Source organism: Equus caballus, chromosome 1 (genome assembly GCF_041296265.1).
Source record: "Equus caballus isolate H_3958 breed thoroughbred chromosome 1, TB-T2T, whole genome shotgun sequence".
NCBI lineage: Eukaryota > Metazoa > Chordata > Mammalia > Perissodactyla > Equidae > Equus > Equus caballus.
Window position 1 is genome coordinate 122,257,385 of NC_091684.1, and position 22,262 is coordinate 122,279,646.

The following is a 22,262-nucleotide window of genomic DNA, read 5'->3' on the forward strand; positions in this document are numbered from 1 at the left end:
GTCACTAAAGGAATCTAATGATGTTAGGCTGCTTTGAGGTCACTGAGATAAATTCCATCACTGAAGGACCCTCACAGTGGAGAAGATAATGTTAGATTCAGAATTTTCTTTTTCCACAAATGTTAAAATTGAATCCATTGATGAGAAAACTATCTGAATTTCACTCCCATGTATCTTGAGAGTTCTTTATTTTCAGTATAATAAAAGCACAGTCTATGAATGATGCCATTTACTGATTGGCCAATAACTACCTTCACCAAATCAGGCAACATGTGTCCTGTTATGAATTCTTCTCATGAGTGACCAATACAGTTGATGTCATCCTCATTTTAAAAACATCACCTTTTACTGTGATTTCTTTAAATAATTTTGAGACATTTTCAGAGTGATAATTCTTGTCTCTATGGTATGTTATTCTTTAGTATAAATATAAGAGTAGATATATTCACCCCTCTTATTATATTTTCATTTTGGTCTTGTTTTTTCATATGTGTGGGGCACTGATGAGAACTCAGAACATATATACAGTGTCACATCAGGCGTATGCTTGAAATCCCTATACATGGGTTGTCCAATACACATGAGAATGAATACACTTGGACTTCTGTCTTCCAGTATGATGTGGAAAGTACTTGGAAATTGTCACCCTCATTGACACAATGAAGAAAAATATGAATAGATTGAAAATCACCAGTTCCTCTGGAATTCATTAGACAGTTGAAGACACAGGAAAGTCACTACCACAAAAATTACAAGGATTGTCTGTCAGATAGAGAGAATCACAACTTACTCCAACATTAGCCCAGGAGCAAAACCTCCACTGGAACTAGTATCAAGGTGGGAAAATTTACAGTGTAACTGACAATCACAATTGCTGGAGGCTCATTGTGAACAAGTTTAAGAGTTAAAAACTCCTGTGGGGACCTCTCTTAGTGGAAGCCCCATGCCTGTGTAAGTTTTATCTCCAGAAAACCTACCAGGTTCTCACAGTGAATACTGCAGAAAAATCCCCTACTGCTTCTGTCAGATGAAGGACCAAGGTAGACATTTTGAAACATGTCCAGAGCATTCTCTTTTTCTTTTTTTTCTTAAAGATGATTGGCACCTGAGTTAACAACTATTGCCAATCTTTTTTTTCTCTGCTTTTTTAATCCCCCAATCCCACCAGTACATAGTTGTATATTTTAGTTGCGGGTCATTCTAGTTGTGGCACGTGGGACACCACCTCAAGGTGGCCTGATAAGTGTTGCCATGTCCACGCCCAGGATCTGAACTGGTGAAACCCCAGGCTGCTGAAGCGGAGCACGTGAACTTAACCACTTGGCCATGGGGCCGTCCTCTTTTCTCTTTTTCTTAATAAGGCCTGACTTCAAAGGAAACTATTTAACCAGAGCCTAACTTGTGTTTTACCAGAACAAATTAACCTGAGAGAAATAAATGCCCAACTTCAGCCTGCTATAAGCCTGCTCCATAAGGAAAAGAAAATGCCCAATCCAGTCCACGCTAGTCTTCAACGTAGGAGAAGGGAAATACCCAACTCCAGCACTGCTCCTGCCTTTCTGTCTTACTGAGGAGGCCAGGGGAGGAATTCTGAGACCCTCTATAAGGTCACAGCCTACTAGCACAATCTCATTAACAGATTAATGTCTAATCATAGGACTATAGAATGCTTCCCCTCTCCTCATACCTTACCACAACAGCAATAGGACTCCTTTATAACAACAGGACAGTATAATGGAAATAATGCACACCCCAGGCCTTAAGAAATCTCAGAAGGTCTTCCATGAGCTGGATTTTGGTGTGAGCCTCGCTATTATTTTTATGTGAGACCCAGCAACTAGAATGTGTTTGCACAGTTTGTATGAGAAGAGCAAGACAATGACTTCTGGTTTCGATATCCTTCTTGACAAATCTCAACATTGTGTTGGCTTTCTTTCAGCTATAGATAATGGCCTTGTCTTTAGGAAACAATCGGAAAAAACTCTTAGTTTCTGTTTTTAAGGCTGCAAAATTCCAATAAAAGTTAAAGAAGTACTGCCTGACTCTAAAAAGTCACAATAAATAATTTCCCACCTCTCTATATGTGTAGTGAGCTTAGTTTTTTGATTATAAAAAGCAATAAGTTCACTGCATAACTCTGGAAAATGAGAAAAAATACAAAGAAAACAAAACATTCATATTGTCTGTGTGTATCCGTATGTAGATATTTTAACATAATGGTGTCCATATCTAACTGTATCTAACTTACTTTTTAAATATATTAATAAGATATGAACATTTTTCTCCTGCCATTTATGTTGATCCTCATGTACAGAATTGTTTCTAGTAGATGGAATTCTATCATATGAGTGTATCATGATTTATTAAACTTTTACTTTACTGTTGAAAAGAAAAAGAAGTCTCTAGGGAAACCCAAAGACAAAAAAGAAGACAGGAACAGAGATACCAGATGAAATTTTAGCTGTGACACTTACAGCTACAGTAAAGTAAATACAGTCTAACCTCTAGCCAAATAAACATAAAAAACCTCACAATAAAGGCCTATTCACCTCAGTTCCTTTTACCCAATATATCATGCCTGGTCTTCAGCAAAAAATTATAAGGCGTACTTAAAAGACAAAAAATACAACTTGACGCAACAGATAAAGCATCAGAATCAGATTTATATACGGCAGAGTTAATAGCATTATCAGACCAGGAACTTAAAGCAACTATGATTAACATGTTGATGGCTCTAATGGAAAAGTGGGTGACATGAAAGAACAGATGAGTAATGTAAACAGCTATATTATCCTAGAAAGTGAAAGAGAAATACTTTCTCAGACAAGCAAAAATTGAGACAGTTTGTTACCAATAGTCCAGCCTTACAGTAAATATAAAAGGAAATTATTCAAAAAGAGGGAAAATGATATCAGTCAGACAATCAAATCTACATAAAGAAAGAAAAGCTTTGGCTAAGGAATAAATGAAGGTAAAATAGAATATATTGTTTTTATTATTCTGAATTGATCTGACAAATAACAGTTTGTTCAAAATAATAACAACAACAATGTGCTTTGTGATTGTAGCTAATGAATAGTGAAATAAATGACAGCAATATTATAAGGCTTGATGTCTTATTTCCAGAAGCTGAATTATACATGACTTCAGAGGTTTTATTTTATGAGAATTAATAGGCAAGGGATCATGGTGATTGTTATGGATATGGTTTTCTTGATTATATAGACAAGGGATAATCAATGTGATAATCTCATTTCTGCATGACGCCACCTGACTGGTTCTCCAAAGTCAAGAAACCTGTATATTTTTTCCTCCTTGTGTTGGTGAATCAATGGTCTACAGCCTATATAATAAATTATGTCACTTTTGGAGTCCTGACTATTAAGGAAAATCATGCTTGAGCAAAATAACCATGAAAAGTGTAGTTTTTCTTTTTGACACCTGTCCTACTCCTGTCCACATAGATAATAACAGAAGAAGAACACCATCTGGTCTGCTGCACTTGGGGCAATTTATACCAACCAGGTGTCCAGTATTGAATGTGCAAGAACTATAATTCACCTTAGAACAGTGGTCCCATTAATCCACCTCTGGTAAGCATATTCAACTCCAAGAGTCTGTATGAATGGGGAATGCCATGGATTAGATCAATCATGAGAATTTATATTGCCTTGAACAGAGATGATGACATAAAAATTGTGCTCAATAGGATTATATGGAGGCCCATAATAGGTGACAAACCTAGAACTAGAAGTCTGGAATCCTTATTTCCTTCTAGGTGAATAATTTTGTGGCTTGAGACAATGACACCATTGTGGGAAACTTGCTTGGCCCAACCCTATCTGTATGCTTCTAGGTGAACAACAAATTATGATACTTTAAGCATTGTTTTAGTTATTTATTATTTCTGATAGCATGGAATATTTGCAATTCATTCCTTGAATCTTTTTCTCTCACTGTGTGTTTCAGTAAGACATGCTTCAAGAGATGTACCATTCCTTTAATAAAAGTGGAGTGGATGCCTTGGTTACAGATACATTCAAAACAGACATTGGACTAGTGATGATTCACCCTTATGCCTATTAGGTTTACTCAGAATATCAATATGGGTTTTCTTCTCAATGAGGGACCAATCTACTTGATGCGATGCCATGAAAAAATATTTGCTTTCTATCTGAATTTGATATGATTGAAAGTTGAGGAAATTTTTTTTCACTTTTTGCTTCATAGTATCCAGTCTGATGTGTAATAGTCATTTGAATATTTTTGCACAACTGGTCTGATCTTTCTATAATATTATTAAGCAGTTGTAATGGTACTGGCAGTTTTTGACTCACTGGTGAACTTTTCATGACTAAAGGATCATGCCAGTGGAGACAGAAATGTGACATTCAGTGGCCAATAAGTACATTCAAAGATATTCAACATCATTAGCCATCAGGGAAATACAAATCAAAACCACAATGAGATCCCACTTCACACCCACCAGGATGGTTATAATAAAAATGATGATGAGTACTGGTAGAGATGTGGAGAAATTGGAACACTCATGCATTGCTGGTGGAAATATAAATTGGTGTGGCCACTTTGGAAAGCAGTCTAGCAGTTCAAGAGGTTTACATAGTTACCATATGATCTGGCAATTCTACTCCCAGCTGTATACCCAAGAGAAATGAGAACATGTATCCACACAAAAACTTGTATTCATAGCTGCATCGTTCCTAACAGCCAAGAAGTAGAAACAACCCAAATGTTCATCAACTGATGATTGGATAAATAAAATGTGCTATAACCACACAATGGAATATGATTCAGCAATAAAAAAGAATGAATTACCAACACACGCCACAACATGGATGAAACTTGAAAACATTAAGCAAAGTGAAAGAAGCTTGTCACAAAAGACTACATATTATGTGATTCCATTTAGAAGAAAAGCCCAGAATAAGCAAATCCACAGAGACAGAAAGTAAATGAGTGGCTTTCTAGGGCTGGGGAGATTGGGGGGAATCAGGAAGCGACTGTTAATGGGTACAGGGCTTCTTTTTGGGGGTGATGAAATGTTCTAAAATTGATTGTGGTCTTGGTTACACAACTCAGTGAGTATACTAAACACCCTTGATTCTACGCTTTAAATGGGTTAATTGTATGGTCTATGAATCAGAGCTCAACAAGGCTGGTTTGAAGAGAAATAGATGATGAAAAACTGTAACTTACTGATCCTGCCTTTATTTAAAGTTTTTTTTTTTAAGGATTTTATTTTTTTCCTTTTTCTCCCCAAAGCCCCCCAGTACATAGTTGTATATTCTCTGTTGTGGGTCCGTCTAGTTGTGGCATGTGGGATGCTGCCTCAGCGTGGTTTGATGAGCAGTGCCATGTCCCTGCCCAGGATTCGAACCAATGAAACACTGGGCCGCCTGCAGCAGAGCACACGAACTTAACCACTCGGCCACGGGGCCAGCCCCCTTTATTTAAAGTTTTGACATTTTCTTCATCATAGATTTTTTTACATTATTTTTGCTTCAAAAAAATATATTGCATTAATATATTAAAAAAAAAAAGAAATGTGACATTCAGTAATCTGCTTTGCTCATTGACTTGAATAAATTGATAAGCAAACTGATATCTGAATTATAAATCCCAAATTTCATGTGGCTACATTATTTTCAATATAATGAAAATGTATGCTATGAATACTGCCAATTGTTCCTGATAGGGCTTTTGAGATGAATAGGTGTACCATATGAGGCAACACATGTCCCATTATGCATTCTACTTCTCCTTGAGTGACTGACCTATTTTATGGCATCCCCATGAGAAAAACATCTTTTTACTGAAATTTTGCTGAAATCATGTTGAGACATTTTCTTAGTCATGGTTACTCTCTATGTTGTGATATTATTTTGGTCTAAATATAGGAGTAGACATATTCACCCTTATTATAATATTTTCATGTTGCTCTGCATTTGTAATGTTTTTGAGACATTTATGAGGACTCATAACATAAAGACTAGACATTTGACCACAAGTTGGAAATACCTGTACATGCATTTCTTAAACCAATACAGTGTATACAAATTCCATGTGGCCTGATCTGATCTGATTTCTACATCCTTAGATTCATGTGGCTTCAAGAATGCCAGTGCATTATGAGCATTCATATACAACACACCACACCAATTGTTATTGATATGACTTTCTTGAATATATAGACAAGGGAAGATCAATGGGATGCTCTTGTTTCTGCATGAAACCACTGGATTGCTTCTCCAAAGTCAAGTGACCTGTAAGTTTTGTCCTTATTAAGTTTTGTAAATCAATGGACTAAAATCTATGTAATGGGTCTTTTTTTGAGTATCGACAATTTTCCTCAATTAATGAAAAGCATGCATGACCCATACACACTGGAGAGACATAGTTATTTTCACACCTGCTCTATCTCTGTCCTCTTAGATGATGATATGGAAGAACATTCTTGGGCTTGCTGTGACTGGAGAGATTGATACAACCCAGGTATCCTGTAATAAATATGCCCTAACTCCAATTCACCTTAGCACCAGAGTTCCAGGAAGCCTTCATTGGTAAGTTGATCAGGTCCAGATGTATGTAAACATGGGGAGTGCCATGGCGTCAGTCAGGGATGAGGCCTTATATTATCTTGAAGAGAAATGATGACTTAAAAATCATTCTCAATAGAATTACACTGAGGCTCAGCTTAGATGACAATCCTGGGATAGATAATAGTCACTCCTTATTTCCTTTCTAAGAGAATTTTATTTTGAACTTGAGATATGAAACCTCATGGGTAACTTGTTTTTTCAACTTTTCTATGCACCTATAAATAAACAAAAAATTCTCATTTGTTAAGCTTTGTTTTGGTGATCTATAATTTCTACTAGTATATCATATTCAGGTTTCATTCCTTGGCCCTTTTTCTCTCATTTTGTGTTTCAGTAAGACTTGCTCTCAAGAGATGAAACATTCCATTATAAAATATCAATAGCTTATTTTGTTGACACACATATTCCATATAGAGCATTGAACTATTGAAGACTCACACCTAAGACAATTAGTTTTCCTCATTCAGGCAACCTGAATATCAACACAGAATTTTCTTCTTGTTGTAATCCTCATGGCAAAATACGTACTTTTTCTCTGAACTTCTTATGATTGAATGTTATGCAGTTTTTTGATTCACTGTTACCTAGTCCAACAAACAATATTCATTTGGGTGTAAATACATGACTGGACAAAAATTGCTGTAGTATTATTATGGGACTCTTATGGTGTTCTACTGTTTTAGGTCAGCGATAAGCTTCCCATAACACTAGTACCATTCTAATAGAGGAGAATATGAGAGTTCGGTAATGTGCTTTGCCTATGAAACTTAAAATTGAATAATTTGATGGCAAAATTTATACCCAAATTTTTGTCTCCTGAGTATCGTGTAACCCCATTATTTTCAGAATAATGAGAGTATATGCTGTGAATAATGACAGCTTTTACTTTTATGGACTTTGAGATGACTAGATTCACCAATTCAGTCATCATGGGCCCCAATATGGTTTCTTCTTCCCAATGAGTGAGTGACCTACTAGATGGCCTACTCTTGGAAAATGTTCACTTTTTACTGAAATTTCATTGAAATAATGTTGGAATATTTTCAGTCATGTTTACCATCTCTATGGTATGATGAATAATATTATATGTTACCCATGTCAAGAATCTTGTATGCTTTGTCCTTATGATGTTAATGCATCAATGGTGTAGAGCCTTAGTAGTGTGTCTTTGTGATGGTATGGACAGTGTCTCTCCACTAATAAATAGCATGTATAAGACAGTGTCTCTCCACTAATAAATAGCATGTATAAGCCATACACATGTGAAGGATTTATTTCTGATTTTGAACTACTATCCTATCCCTATCTTCCTAGATAACTATTGAGTAAAAGCACTCTTTGTACTACCATCCAAGTATACGATAGTGAGTCTAACTGGTCTCCTGCCACTTTTGAACCATGGCTTGAGGATGCCATTTTGGTAAATGTTTATAAGTTAAAGTGCAAGTATGTGAGGAGAGTGTCTTGAGGAGATGTGATGTCATAAAAATCATGCTCAATAGGATTATGCTAAGGCCCAAAAGCGGTCCAAACTGTGAAACAAGGTGTAGGCCATCATTAGATTTTTCTAGAGTGTTCTGTTTTGGGGTTGGTAGAAAGAAATCCTTTTGGGAATCTTGTTTCATCCACCTCTATTTATCTGCTTCTAAGAGAATTTTTTTATTCTTTTATCCTGATTTTAGTGTCTTTATTCTTAGTATTCATATATTTTAGAATAGACACATTTGCTTAGTTTTCCTCATTGTATGCTTCAGAATGTCCAATTAGCAAGAGATGTGCCATTCCATGGAAAAGATATGAGTTCTGCCATTGGTGATTAAAAAGTTCCAAATAGGCTGGGGCTGTCCCAGTGGTGTAGTGGTTATGTTCACACTCTCCGCTTTGGCACCTGGGGTTCACAGTTTCAGATCCCGGGCACAGACCTAGCAGCACTCATTGAGCCATACTGTGGCAGCATCCCACATAAAATAGAGGAAGATTGGTACAGATGTTAGCTCGGTGACAATCTTTCTCAAGAAAAAAGAGGAAGATTGGCTACATATGTTAGCTCAAGGCCAGTCTTCCTCACACACACACACAAATTCCAAATAGGCCATTTGACTGTTCAACTCTGGCCTTTAAAATGATTACATCCACTTCTTCATACAAAATGAGTGATGGCCTATTCTAAGTTGCCCTTGATTTGTAAAATTTAATACAACTACAGGTGGTCTGAAATCCTATTTCCAGATCCAGATTTTCCTGTGGCTTTATTAAGTTTATGGTAGTCCCCTCTTATCCATGGTTTTGCTTTCTGTGGTTTCGGTTATCCATGGACAACACAGTTCAAAAATATTAAATGGAAAATTTCAGAAATAAACAATTTATAAGTTTTAAATTGCACATCATTCTGAGCAGCATGATGAAATTTTGAGCTGTCCTTCTTGGTCCCACCTTGACGTGAATCATCTATTTGTCCAGAATGTCCACACTGTATATGCTACCTGCCCATTAGTCACTTAGTAGCCATCTCAGTTACCAGATCCACTGTCATGGCATCACAGTGCTTGTGTTCAAGTAGACCTTATTTTACTTAATAATGACCCCAAAGCACAAAATTAGTGGTGCTGGAAATTTTGATATGCCAAAGAGAAGCCATAAAGTGCTTCCTTTAAGTAAAAAGAATATATAGAGCTTAATATATATAATATTAATATATATAGAGCTCGGTACTATCCAAGCTTTCAGGCAGCCACTGAGGGTCTTGGGACATATGCCCCTCAGACAAAGGGGGGACTACTGTCTTATAAAGGAATATATGTGCTATGTATGATGCCAGTTGTTACTGATATGGGTCCTTGCATATTTAGCCAAGGGATGATGATGAGAAACTTTATTTATGCATAGAAATAATTTCTTGCCAGGTTATCAAAATACATGAACTCACATTCTTGGTCCTTACTGTATGTGGTGGATCAATGGCCCACAGCCTAAGTAATGGGTCATATTTTTCTTCAATTATTTTATTGAGGCTATAATCATTTATAACATTGTATAATTTCAGGTGTACAATATTATTTAGCAGTTTCTGTACAGACTGCATCGTGCTCACTACCAGCAGTATAAGTTTTATCTATCACCGTATATATGTGCCTCTTTACCCTTTTTGCTCACCTCCCTACTCCCTTGCCCTCTGGAAATGACTTATCTGTTCTCTGTTCGTATGTTTGTTTACCTTCCACATATGAGTGAAATCATGTGGTGTTTCTCTTTCTCTGGCTTAGTTCACTTAACATAATATCCTCAAGGTCCATCCATGTTGTTGCAAATGGGATAATTTTGTCTTTTTTATGCCTGAGTAGTATTCCATTATATATTTATATACTACATCTTCTTTATCCATTCATCAGTCAGTGAGCACTTGGGTTGCTTCCATGTCTTGGCTATTGTGAATAATGCTTCAATGAATATAGGGGTGCATAAATCTCTTTGAATTGTTGATTTCAAGTTCTTTTGATAAATGTCCAGTAGTGGGATAGTTGAATCATATGGTATTTATATTTTTAATTTTTCAAGAAATCTCCATACTGTTTTCCATAGTGACTGCACCAGTTTCTATTCCTACCAGCAGTGTATGAGGGTTCCGTTTTCTCCACATCCTCTCCAACATTTGTTGTTTTTTGTCTTGGTAAATATAGGTATTCTGACAGGCGTAAGATGACATCTCATTGTAGTTTTCATTTGCATTTCCCTAGTAATTAGTGATGTTAAACATCTTTTCATGTGCCTGTTGGCCATCAATATATCTTTTTGGAAAAATATCTGTTCATATCCTCTTCCAATTTTTTATTGGGTTGTTTGTTTTTTGTTGTTGAGTTGTATGAGATCTTTATATATTTTGGAAATTAAGCCCCTGTCAGATATGTGATTTGCAAATACTTTCTCCCATTTGGTGAGTTGTCTTTTCATTTTGTTCATGGTTTCCTTTGCCTTGCAGAAGCTTTTTAGTTTGATGTAGTCCCATTTGTTTATTTTTTTATTTTGTTTCCCTTGCCTGAGTAGACACGATATTTGAAAAGATGTTGATAAGACCGATGTGAAAGAGTGTACTGCCTATATTTTCTTCTAGAAGTTTTGTGGTTTCGGGTCTTACATTCAAGTCTTTAATCCATTTTGAGTTAATTTTTGTGTATGGTGTAAGATAACAATCTACTTTAATTCTTTTGCATGTGGCTGTCCAGTTTTCCCAACACCTTTTATTGAAGAGATTTTCCTTTATCTATTGTATGTTCTTGGCTCCTTTGTTGAAAATTATCTGCCCATAGATGTGTGCTTTTATTTATTGGGTTTCGATTCTGTTTCGTTGATCTCTGTGTCTGTTTCTGTGCCAGCACCATGCTGTTTTGATTACTGTAGCTCTCTAGTATATTTTGAAGTCAGGGATTTTGATGCCTCCAGGCTTGTTCATTTTTCTCAGCATTGTTTTGGCTATTTGGGGTCTTTTGTTGCCCCATATGAATTTTAGGATTCTTTGTTCTATTTCCGTGAAGAATGTCATTAGGATTCTGATTAAGATTGTGTTGAACCTGTAGGTAATGTGGACATTTTAGACCTTTTTTATTCTTCCAATTCATGAGCATGGAATATCTTTCCATCTCTTTATGTCCTATTCAATTACTTTCAATAATGTCTTATAGTTTTCAGTGTATAAATCTTTCACCTCCTTGGTTAAATTTATTCCTAGATATTTTATTCTTTTTATTACAGTTGTATATGGGATTATACTATTGACTTCTCTTTCTGTTAGTCTGTTATTAGTGCACAGAAATGCACTGGGGCCAGCCCCATGGCTGAGTAGTTAAGTTTACATGCTCCACTTTGGTGGCCCAGGGTTTTGCTGGTTTGGATCCTGGGCACAGACATGACACCACTCATCAGGCCATGCTGAGGTGGTGTCTCAAATAGCACAACCATAAGGACCTACAACTAGAATATACAACTATATACTGGGGGGGCTTCGGGGAGAAGAAGAAGAAAAATGATTGGCAACAGATGTTAGCTTAGGTGCCAATAGGGGGAAAAAAAATGTACTGATTTTTGTAGTTGATTTTGTACCCTATACAAACTTTCCTATAGTTGTTGATTATTTCTAATACTTTTCTGGTGGATTCTTTATGGTTTTCTATATATAGAATGATGTCATCCACAAACAGCAAGAGTTTCACTTCTTCCTTTCCAATTTGGATATCTTTTATTTCTTTTTCTTGCCTAATTGCTCTGACCAAAACCTCCAGTACTATGTTGAATATGAGTGGCAAGAGTGAGTACCCTTGTCTTGTTCCTGTTCTCAGAAGGGTGGCTTTCAGTTTTTCACCATTAAGTATGGTGTTGGCTGTAAGTTAATATGTGAGTTAATAATATGGCCTTTATTATGTTGAGATACTTCCCTTCTATATCCATTTTCTTGAGAGTTTTTATCATAAATGGATGTTGGATCTTGTTAAATGCTTTCTCTGCATGTAATGAGATGATAACGTGAATTTTATTCCTCATTTTCTTAAAGTGGCATATCACATTCATTGATTTGCAGATGTTGAACCATCCCTGCATCCCTGGTATAAATCCCGCTTGATCGTGGTGAATTATCCTTTTAATATATTACTATATTTGGTTTGCCAATATTTTGTTGAAGATCTTTGCATCTATGTTCATCAGCAATATTGGCTGGTAATTTTCCTACTTTGTGTTGTCCTTGTCTGGTTTTGCCATCAGGGTGATATTGGCCTCATAGAATAAGTTAGGAAGAATCTCATCTTCTTAAATTTTTGTAATACTTTGAGAAGGATAGGTATTAAATCTTCTTTGAATGTTTGGTGGAATTCTCAAGAAGCTGTCTGGTCCTGGACTTTTGTTTTTTGGGAGGCTTTTAATTACTGTTTCAATCTCTTTACTTGTGATTGGTCTCTTCAGATTCTCTATTTATTCTTGATTCACTTTTGGCAGGTTGTATGAGTCTGAGAATTTATCCTTTCCTTCTAGGTTATCCAATTTGTTGACATATAGTTTTTCATAATATTCTCTTATGATCTTTTTATTTCTGTGATATCCATTGTAATTTCTGTTCATTTATTTTTAATTTTATTTATTTGACCCTTCTCTTTGTTTTTCTTAGTGAGTCTGGCTAAGGGTTTGTCAATTTTATTTATCTTCTCAAGGAACCAGCTCTTGGCTTCATTCATCCTTTCTATTGTTGTTTAGTCTCTATTTCATTTATTTCTGGACTAATTTTTATAATTTCCCTCATTCTTCTGACTTTGAGCTCTGTTTGTCCTTCTTTCTAGTTCTGTCAGGTTTATTTTAAGATGGCTTATTGAGATTTTTCTGGTTTCTTGAGGTAGGCCTGCATTGCTATAAATTTCCTTCTTAGTACTACTTTCACTGCATTCCTTTAAGAGTTTGTATGTAGTGTTTTCATTTTCAGTAGTCTCCGGGTATTCCCAACATATGGTCTATCTTTGATAATGTTCCATGTACACTTAAGAAGATTGTGTATTCTGCTGGTTTTGGATGGAATGTTCTATATATATCTATTAAGTCCATCTGGTCTAGTGTTTCATTTAAGTCTACTGTTCACTTGACTTTCTGTCTAGATGATCTATCCATTGATGTAAGTGGGGGTGTAGAGGTCCCTTATTATTATTGTATAGCTGCTAATTTCTCACTCTAAGTCTGTTAATAGTTGCTTTAGATACTTTCATGCTCCTCTGTTAGGTGCATATATATTCATAAGTGTTATGTCCTCTAGATGGAATGTCCATTTTATCATTATATACTACCCTTCTTTTTCTCTAATTGCCTTTTTTATCTTGAAGTATGCTTTGTCTGATATAAGTATGGCAGCACCTGCTTTCTTTTGCTTGCCTTTTGCTTGGAGTATCATTTTCCATCTTTTCACTCTCAACCTGTGTTTGCCTTTAGAGCTAAGGTGTGTTTCCTGGAGGCAGCATAGTTTTGGGTGCTGTTTTTTAATCCATCTAGCCACTCTGTGTCTTTCATTTGAAGAATTCAATTCATTTACATTTAGAGTGATTATTGATATATGAGGGCTTAATACTGCCATTTTATCTCTTGTTTTTCTGTTGTTCTATGTTTCCATTGTTTCTCTTCCCTTGTATTTCTGACTGCCATTTCAGTTTGGTGGTTTTCTGTGATGGTTTCCTCAGTTTTCTCTTCATTTATGACCTGTATCTCTGTTCTGATTTTTTGTTTACTGGTTACCACGGGCTTTGTATAAAAGATCCTGTAGATGATATAGTTCATTTTCTGATGGCTTCTCATCCCCATTAATCTAAGTGGATTCCGTCCCTTTCCTCTTTCCCTTCTGAGTTATTTTTGTCAGAAATTCTCATTTTTTGTTGTGAGTTTGTGACTAAATTGAAGTATTTATAGGGATTTTTTAATGCTTTCCTTCCCTTTATCTTTTATGTTATAAATACGTGTTTGCGGTCTCGTTCTGATAGAGAGCTTCAATTTCCTGATTTTATCTGCATATTTATCTCCTTGCTCAAGGCTTTGTAAACTTTTGCCTTTTTGTTTCACATTTGAGGATATCCTTGATCATTACTCATAAGGGAGTTCTAGTTGTGGTGAACTCCCTCAGCTTTTGTTTATCTGGGAAAACTTTTATTTCTACATCATATCTGGAGGATAGTTTTATTGGATAGAAGTTCTTGTCTGAAAGTTTTTGTCTTCCATTATTTTGAATATATCATTCCATTCTCTCCTAGCTTGTAGAGTTTCTGTTGAGAAGTCTGCTAAAATCCTGATAAGGGTTCCTTTGTAGATTATTCTCTTCTGCCTTGCTGCCTTTAATATTTTTTCTTTGTCATCAACTTTTGCTAGCTTTATTATATGCCTAGGAGAAAGTTTTTAGGATTGATGTAATTAGGAGTTCTGTTGGCTTCACTTACTTGTAAGCCCAGTTCTTTCCCCAGGTTTTGGAAGTTCTCAGCTATTATTTCTTTGAGCAAGCTGTCTGTTCCTTTGTCCCTCACTTCTCTCTGGAATACCTATTATCCTTATGTTGAATTTCCTAATTGAGTCAGATATCTCTTGAAGAATTTCGTCATTTTTTAAAAAGTCTTAGTTCTCTCTCCTCCTCCACCTGAAGCATTTCTGTATTTCTGTCCTATAAATCACTAGTTCTTCTAAACGTCTCCTTCAAAACATCAGCTTTGCTTCTTTAAGGATTCCAGATTGTGTTTTATCTCATTCATTGTGTTCTTCATCTGCAGAATTTCTGTTGTTGGGGTTCTTTTTAGAGTTTCAATCTTTTTGGTGAAGTATTCCTTCCTCTCATTAATTTTATTCCTTAGCTCATTGAACTGACTTTCTGAGTTTTCCTATAAATCATTGAATTTCTTCAAGACAGCTATTTTGAATTCTCTGTCATTGAGATTTTAAATTTCTGTAACATCAGGACTGGTTTCTGGAGACTTAGCATTTTACTTCTGCTCTGAAGTGCTACTGTAGTTTTTCATGGTGTTTGATGGAACTGATCCTTTGCCAAGGCATTTGTAGTAGTATCAGGACACAGATTCCACCTGCCACCTCTGGTGAGGTGGGAAGGAGCTGCATTTTCTGAACACTGAGTCTGCTGGAAGTTGTGCCAGCAGGGCTCCTCTCCATTTTCCCTCTGGCCACAATAACTTGGCGGGTCACACATACACACCAAGGCACTATAGTGTGGGATCACTGTGTTGGCAGGGGACCTGCTGAGCTGATGTGCTAGATGGAGAGAAGGGGCACTTTCTCATACAGGGGCCCACTCTGCACTTTCAGGCACTTTGCCTGAGCTGCTGCACTTAGTGGGGGCTTTTTCTTGAGGGCTGAGCTGCAGCACTTGGTGTGGAGCTTTCCCATGGGTGGGGCTGCCAGAGGACAGTGGGCACTCCCACAGGCAGAGCCACAACTCCAAAAGTGAAAGTGTTCATGCTCATGTCTGCCTGCCCCCTGCCTCCTCTTACAGTTGCATGCTGGCTGCTGTGTGAGGACCTGTAACCTAGACAGCTGCCACCAGGAAGAGGGGGAATCTTCCTACCTCCTTTCACTGTTTCCAGGGGATCCTATACCCCCACCTTCAGATGTATAGCTGTGTGGATCTCTCAGACATCCTATTGTGATTTGTAGGGAACCTCTGTTGGTTAATGAATGTCCATTTAGTTGTAACTTAGTGAAGAGAAACTAGGGAACAACTCACTCCACCATGATACTGACAACACTAATGGGTCATGTTTTGAGTATCATATATGTCAATCTTGTAGAAATTAGGAAGTACAAGCAGGAGCCATATACACATAAGAGAGGTAATCCTATTCTTTGTCTATAGTCTTACTCCTGTCCTACTACAGAAAAACTACTGAGGAAGAACACTTTTAACCCTGTTGCCCATGGGGTAATTTGTATCACCTAAGTGTCCTGCACTGAATATGCCAGCATGGAGTCCACTATAGCACCAGTGTTTAAGAAAACCATCTCTGATAATCTTATTAAGTCTAAGTGTATGTATGCATATGAGTGCCATGGCTTGGGTCAAGAGTGAGATGTTATCTTGAAGGGAAGTGGTGACACAAAAATCAAGCTCAGTTGGATTATGTTTAGGCCTAGCCTAGGTGACAATCATTGAATGAGACTTTGGATTTCTTAGTTCCCTTTCATGGAAATTTAATTTGGGGCTTCAGACAATGAAATCTTTCTGTGAAACTTGTTTTGCATACCTCTATCTATGCATTGCTAAGTGAACTACAAAAAAATTCTGATTCTTTAAGTGTTATTTAAGTTATCTATGATTTCATGAATATTTGGTGCTAAGACTTTGGTTATTTTTTCCTCAGTGAATCTTTCAGTAAATCCTACTGGCACTATTTTATTGATTACAGATGAGTAGCTGCCTTTGCTGACTGAGAAATTCTAAAGAAACAATTGGACTAGTAAGACTCACCTCTATAAGAGATTTACTCATTCATGCAACATGAATATCATTGTGGATTTTTCTTCTCAATGATTGGCTAACATATCTGATGCTGTACTCATTAGAAAACTTTTAGAAAATGTTTAATGCACTACATTCAGAGTTTAAATACACAAATAGATAAAATTTCTTCTATAATATTAATACAGTAATTTAACAGTGCTGGGATATTCTTTTATCACTGATTAAGTTTTTATAACTGAAGGACCATCATAATTGTGGTATGAATGTAAGTTTCAGTATATGCTTTCCCAGGTTGAAATTGGATAAAACAATAACCAGCGTGGTATCCAATTTTCATTTTGATTGTTTCAATAAGTTCTGCTGGCAAGAGATGCATCAATCCATTGTTTAGAGGTAACTGACTGCCTTTGCTGAAAGACAAATTCCAAACAAATGATTGAGATATTGAAGATTTACCTCTGAGACAATTAGGTTTACTCATTCAGGCAACATAAATATTATGCATTTTTCTTCTCAATGAGTGGCTAACCTGCTTGCTGTGATCCTTATAAGAAAGCCTATGTTTTTTTTTCCTTTTTCTCCCCAAAGCCCCCCAGTACATAATTGTGTATACTTAGTTGTGGGTCCTTCTAGTTGTGGCCTGTGGGTCACCGCCTCAGTGTGGCCTGACGAGCAGTGCCATGTCCGCACCCAGGATCTGAACCGATGAAACACTGGGCTGCCTGCAGTGGTGAGCGCAAACCCAACCACTCGGCCATGGGGCCAGCCCCAGAAAACCTATATTTTTAACCTGACTTTCATTTGATTGAAATCTGAGAAATTTTGTGATTCATTGGTGCCATGAACAATGTGCAATCTATTTGGTTCTAAATATATGAGAAGGCCGTTCTCCCCTACAATCTCATTAATGGACTGTAATGGTGTAGAGATGTGTTTAATCATTGATGAACTTGTTATAATTTAATGAGTCTAAAAATTAGAGTGAGAATGTAAGATTCAATAATTTGCCTTGCCCATGAAACTTGAAATTGAATAAATTGATAAGGAATTTGATACATGATTTTCAGCTACTGAGTACTATGTGGTTCAGTTATTACCAAAATAATGAAATGTATGATATGAATGATGCCAGTTATTACTAATAAAGCCTTCAACTTGACTAGGTTTACCAATTCAATCAACATTAATCCTATTATGGGTTCTTCTGCTCAGTGAGTGAGTGACTGACCTATTTGGTGGGATTTTCATGATAAAAACTTATTTTTCACTAAAATTGGATTGATATAATGTTGAAAAGTTTTGTGATCCATTGATATCATCTTTACATTGTGATATTCTTTTTTTCCAAATACAGGAGTAGGAGTATTCATCCGTATATTATTTTCAGGTTGCTATGACTTTGTGATATATGGGGTCATTGATGACAAGTTATAACATAAAAACAATAGGATCATAGACAATAGTTTGAAATTCATGTATATGTGTTGCTTTGAATTGTGAAATTGAATACAATTACAAGTTGTCTGATATCTGATGTCCATATCCTGAATTATACATGGTTCATTCTAATCAAATGTATACACAATGGTGGATGACATTTGTTACTGATCTTGCTTCCTGAATATGTAAACAAGAGATAATCAGTACAAAGCTCTTATTTCTGCATGGAATCGCCTGATATGTTCTCCAAAATATAAAACCTGTATGCTTTGCCTTTGTGGTATTTGATGAATCAGTGGTCTACAGCTTACATAATGGGTCATTTTTTGAGAACTGACTATGTTTGTCCATTAAGGTATAGCCTGCCTGAGTCATACAACATGACAGATTTAATTCTAATTTTGAACTACTGTCCTGTCTGTCTTCTTAGATAAGAACTACCAAATAAGCACACTTCTAGCCTGCTGCTACTATGGAAACTGACAGCACCTAAGTGTCCTGCATTAAATATTCCTGAACTTCAATCCACTCTAATCCTAGGGTTTAAAGTTGTCCTCCTTGATAAGTCTTTTCAATTCCAAGGAGATATATGCATGTGTATTTCTGTGACTTGGGCCAATTATATGACATCATATTTCCTTGAGAAGACATAATGAAATAAAAGCCATGCATATTAGATGCTATGGACCAAGACAGATGATGATTGTGGGACTAAGATTGTGCCTTCCTTAGATTTATTCTGATAGAATTTTATTTTGGGCTTGAGATAATCACATCTTTGTGGGAAACCTATTTTGCTCATCTATATCTAGTTTCATCTAAGAGAAAAGCACTTCTAGAATGGTTTAGGCTGATGTTAATGTTCTACAAATCTTAATTCTCCTGTTACTTTGAAGCTGATACCTTGGCTATTTTTCTTTAAACTTGTCTTCCAATGTCATGAAATGCATCATCCCTCTGGTGACTGAGAAATTCCAAGTATGCCATTGGACCAGTGAACTTGTCCCTACAGATTATTGATCTTATTCATTCTGCCACATGGATATCATTATGTGCTTTTCTTCTCAATTAGTGACTAACCTGCCTAATGGGATCCTCGTAGTAATAACTTCACTCTATACCAGAACTTCCTTTATTTAATATTATGTTTTGTGATCCATTGGCATCATCTTGATAGTATAGTATTCATTGAGGTCTAAATACAATAGTGCACAAATTCATTCCGATTATGTTGTTTCAAGGTTATGATATCAGTGAAGACCTACTCACAACCAAATGACAGAAGCAATTGTGGCCAAGGTTTGAGATTTGCTCATGATACATGAAATTAAATAAATGAATGTGCAGTTTTATATCTGATTCCCAGTCTCAAATTCATGTATCTTCATTATGCTTATTTCAATATAATGGGTATGCTATGGATGAAGCCAATCGTTTGGCTTCTTGTATGTATAACCAAGGGATTATCAATGGGAATTTTCATTTCCTTATGAAACAACTTGGCAGGTTCTGCAATGAGAAGAAACCTGTATACTTTACACTTACTGTGTTTATTGCATCAATCATCTACAATTTAATTAATAGTGCTCATTGTGAATGTGAAATATCTCTCTCTTGTCCTCATCCTGTCTCCTTAGGTAAAGATTACTGAGGAAGAGGAATTTTTTTGGCCAGCTGCCTCTGACTCAACTTTTACCACCCAGGCATCCTACACTCAATCTGCCGAACTATAGTCTACTTTTTAACCAGGATTAAAGGTTTCCTTCCTGGTAAGAGTTTTCAGGAACAAATAGATGCATATTTGTGGAGAGTCTTGTCTTTGGTCAATGATAAAATCTAATCTTGTCTGGAGTAGATTCTGAATATCTGATCTTAAGTGACAGACATTTTCTAAATTTCCTGATTTTGGTGCTCTTTAGTTTTTAATTCTCTGGCATTATTGGAGCTAATGCCTTAATAATTTTGTTTCTTATTATGTGTTTCTGGATGTCTTGTTGATAGGAGGTACACCAATCTATGATTTTATGTGAGTGATTGCTGTTGGCTGATTTTTCACTGGATTAGTGAAAACAGAGCCCTAAGATAATTAGCTTAATTCAATCAGGAAACATGAATATCATAACGAGTTTTCTCATAAATGACTGGTCTACTTCACAAGATCCTTATGAGAAATTTTTCACTTTTTATCTAAATTTGCTTTAATTGAAACTTGAGCAGTTTTATAATTCTATGGTGACATATATATTACACCCTAAAGACGTGTATAGACAAATTCACTCCTGTTATTTAATTTCAAGGTGGTAATAGTGTTGTGATATATTTTGACCATTAATGTACTACTCACAACTAAATGAACCAGGTAATAATGGCCTCAAGTTTGATATGCAGATATACACTTTGCCTATGATATGTGATCTTGAATAAAATACACAACATGATATCTCTTTTAAAGGTCCTGATATTTACATTGTTTTACTTCTTCCCTTATAAAGGACAGAACATGCTCTGATCAATTATTATTGTTCCTAATGTTGCACCCTTGAAGATATATCCAAGGACTTGTCAAATTGTTATGGACAATAGTTTCCAGTGTTTAGGTCTTTCAATTCCTTGGTTAAATTTATTCCTAAGTATTTTATTGTTCTTGATGACATTGAAAATGGAATTGCTTTCTTAGTTTCTCTTTCAGATAGTTCAGTGTTGGTGCATATAAATGTGACTGATTTTTACATATGGTTTTTGTATCCTGAAACTTTACTGAATTTTGTTTATTAGGTCTAACTTTTTTTGGTGAAGTCATTAGGGGTTTCTATGTATAAAATCATGTAATCTGCAAACAGAGATCATTTAACTTCTCCTTTTCTGATTTGAATGTCATTTATTTTTCTTGCTGAATTACTCTGGCTAGGATTTCCAGTACTGTGGTAAATAGAAGTGGCAAAAGTTTGCATCCTTGTCTTGTTCCTGATCTTACAGGGAAGGCTTTTAACTTTTCACCATTGAGTGTGTTATTAGCTGTGCCCTTGTCATATATGGCCTTTATTATTTTGAGTTAAATTCTTTCTATACCTAATTTGCTGAGAGTTTTTATCATTAAAGAATGTTTAATTTTGTTAAATACTTTTTCCGCATCTATTGAGATAATCATATGACTATTACCTTTCCCTCTGGTAACGTGGTGTATCACATTCATTGATATGTATATGTTGACCTATCCTTGCATCCCAGGAATAAATCTCACTTGGTTATGGCATATGATCCTTTTAATGTGCTGTTGAATTCAGTTTGCTAGTATTTTGTTGAAGATGTTTACACCTATGTCCATCAGGGATATTCACCTGTAATTTTCTTCTCTCATCGTGTCCCTGTCTGACTTTATCAAGTTAATTGTTAATTCTGGCCTCATAAAATGAGTTTGGAAGACTTCCTTGCTCTTCATTTTTTTTGAAAGAGTTTGGAAAGAATTGGTTTAAATTTTTGTTTAAATATTTGGTAGAATTTATTAGTGAAGCCATCTGATCCTGGGCTTTTACTTATTGGGAGATTTTTGATTACTGATTTGATCTTCTTATTCATTATTGGTCTTTTCAGATATTTTATTTTTTCATGATTCAGTCTTGGTAAGTAGCAAATTTTTAGGAATTTATCCATTTCTTCTAGGTTATCTAATTTGTTGACATATGATTGTTCATAACAGTCTCATGATCCTTTGTATTTATGCATGTCAGTTGTAATGTCTCCTCTTTCATTTATGATTTTATTTGAGTCTCTTCTCCTTTTTCATAGAGAGTCTAGAGAAAGGCTTGCCAGTTTTGTCTATATTTTTCAAAATCCAACTGTTAGTTTTGTTGATCTTTTGTATTCTACCTCTAGTGTCTATTTTATTTATTTCTGGTCTACTTTTTATTATTTTCTTCTGCTGCTAACTTTGAGGTTGGTTTATTCTTTTCTACTTCCTTGAGGCATAAGATTAGGTTATTTATTTGAGATTTTTCTTTTTTTCTTAATGTAGATATACATGACTGTAAAATTCCCTCTTAGAACTGCTTTTGCTGCATCCCATAAGTTTTGGTATGTTGTGTTTCCATTTTCAATTGTTTTAAGATTTTTTAAATTTCCCTTTAAATTTTCTTTGTCCCATTGGTTGTTCAGGAATGTGTTGTTTAATTTCCACATATTTGTGAATTTTCCAGTTTCTTACTGTTACTGATTTCTAGTTCCTTACCCTT

The 22,262-nt window shown here is 35.7% G+C and overlaps 1 long non-coding RNA gene and 4 other non-coding genes across 5 annotated transcripts in view; all 5 read left to right on the top strand.

The window, feature by feature from the left end:
* Positions 1-22,262, top strand: part of LOC111775586 (uncharacterized) — a 204,911-nt gene that overhangs the window by 5,210 nt on the left and 177,439 nt on the right. Inside the window, exons 2-5 of the long non-coding RNA XR_002811331.2 lie at positions 3,465-3,593; positions 6,119-6,286; positions 6,454-6,581; positions 19,671-19,802. This is a non-coding gene — a long non-coding RNA (uncharacterized lncRNA). The remainder of the gene's footprint in view (positions 1-3,464; positions 3,594-6,118; positions 6,287-6,453; positions 6,582-19,670; positions 19,803-22,262) is intronic.
* LOC111769687 (small nucleolar RNA SNORD115) lies at positions 3,645-3,725 on the top strand. The gene has a single exon (XR_002802460.2). It is a non-coding gene; the product is annotated as a small nucleolar RNA SNORD115 (small nucleolar RNA).
* LOC111769685 (small nucleolar RNA SNORD115) lies at positions 6,632-6,712 on the top strand. Its single transcript, XR_002802458.1, has one exon. It is a non-coding gene; the product is annotated as a small nucleolar RNA SNORD115 (small nucleolar RNA).
* On the top strand, positions 8,061-8,138 carry LOC111769698 (small nucleolar RNA SNORD115). The gene has a single exon (XR_002802491.1). It is a non-coding gene; the product is annotated as a small nucleolar RNA SNORD115 (small nucleolar RNA).
* On the top strand, positions 16,188-16,263 carry LOC111769692 (small nucleolar RNA SNORD115). The gene has a single exon (XR_002802477.1). It is a non-coding gene; the product is annotated as a small nucleolar RNA SNORD115 (small nucleolar RNA).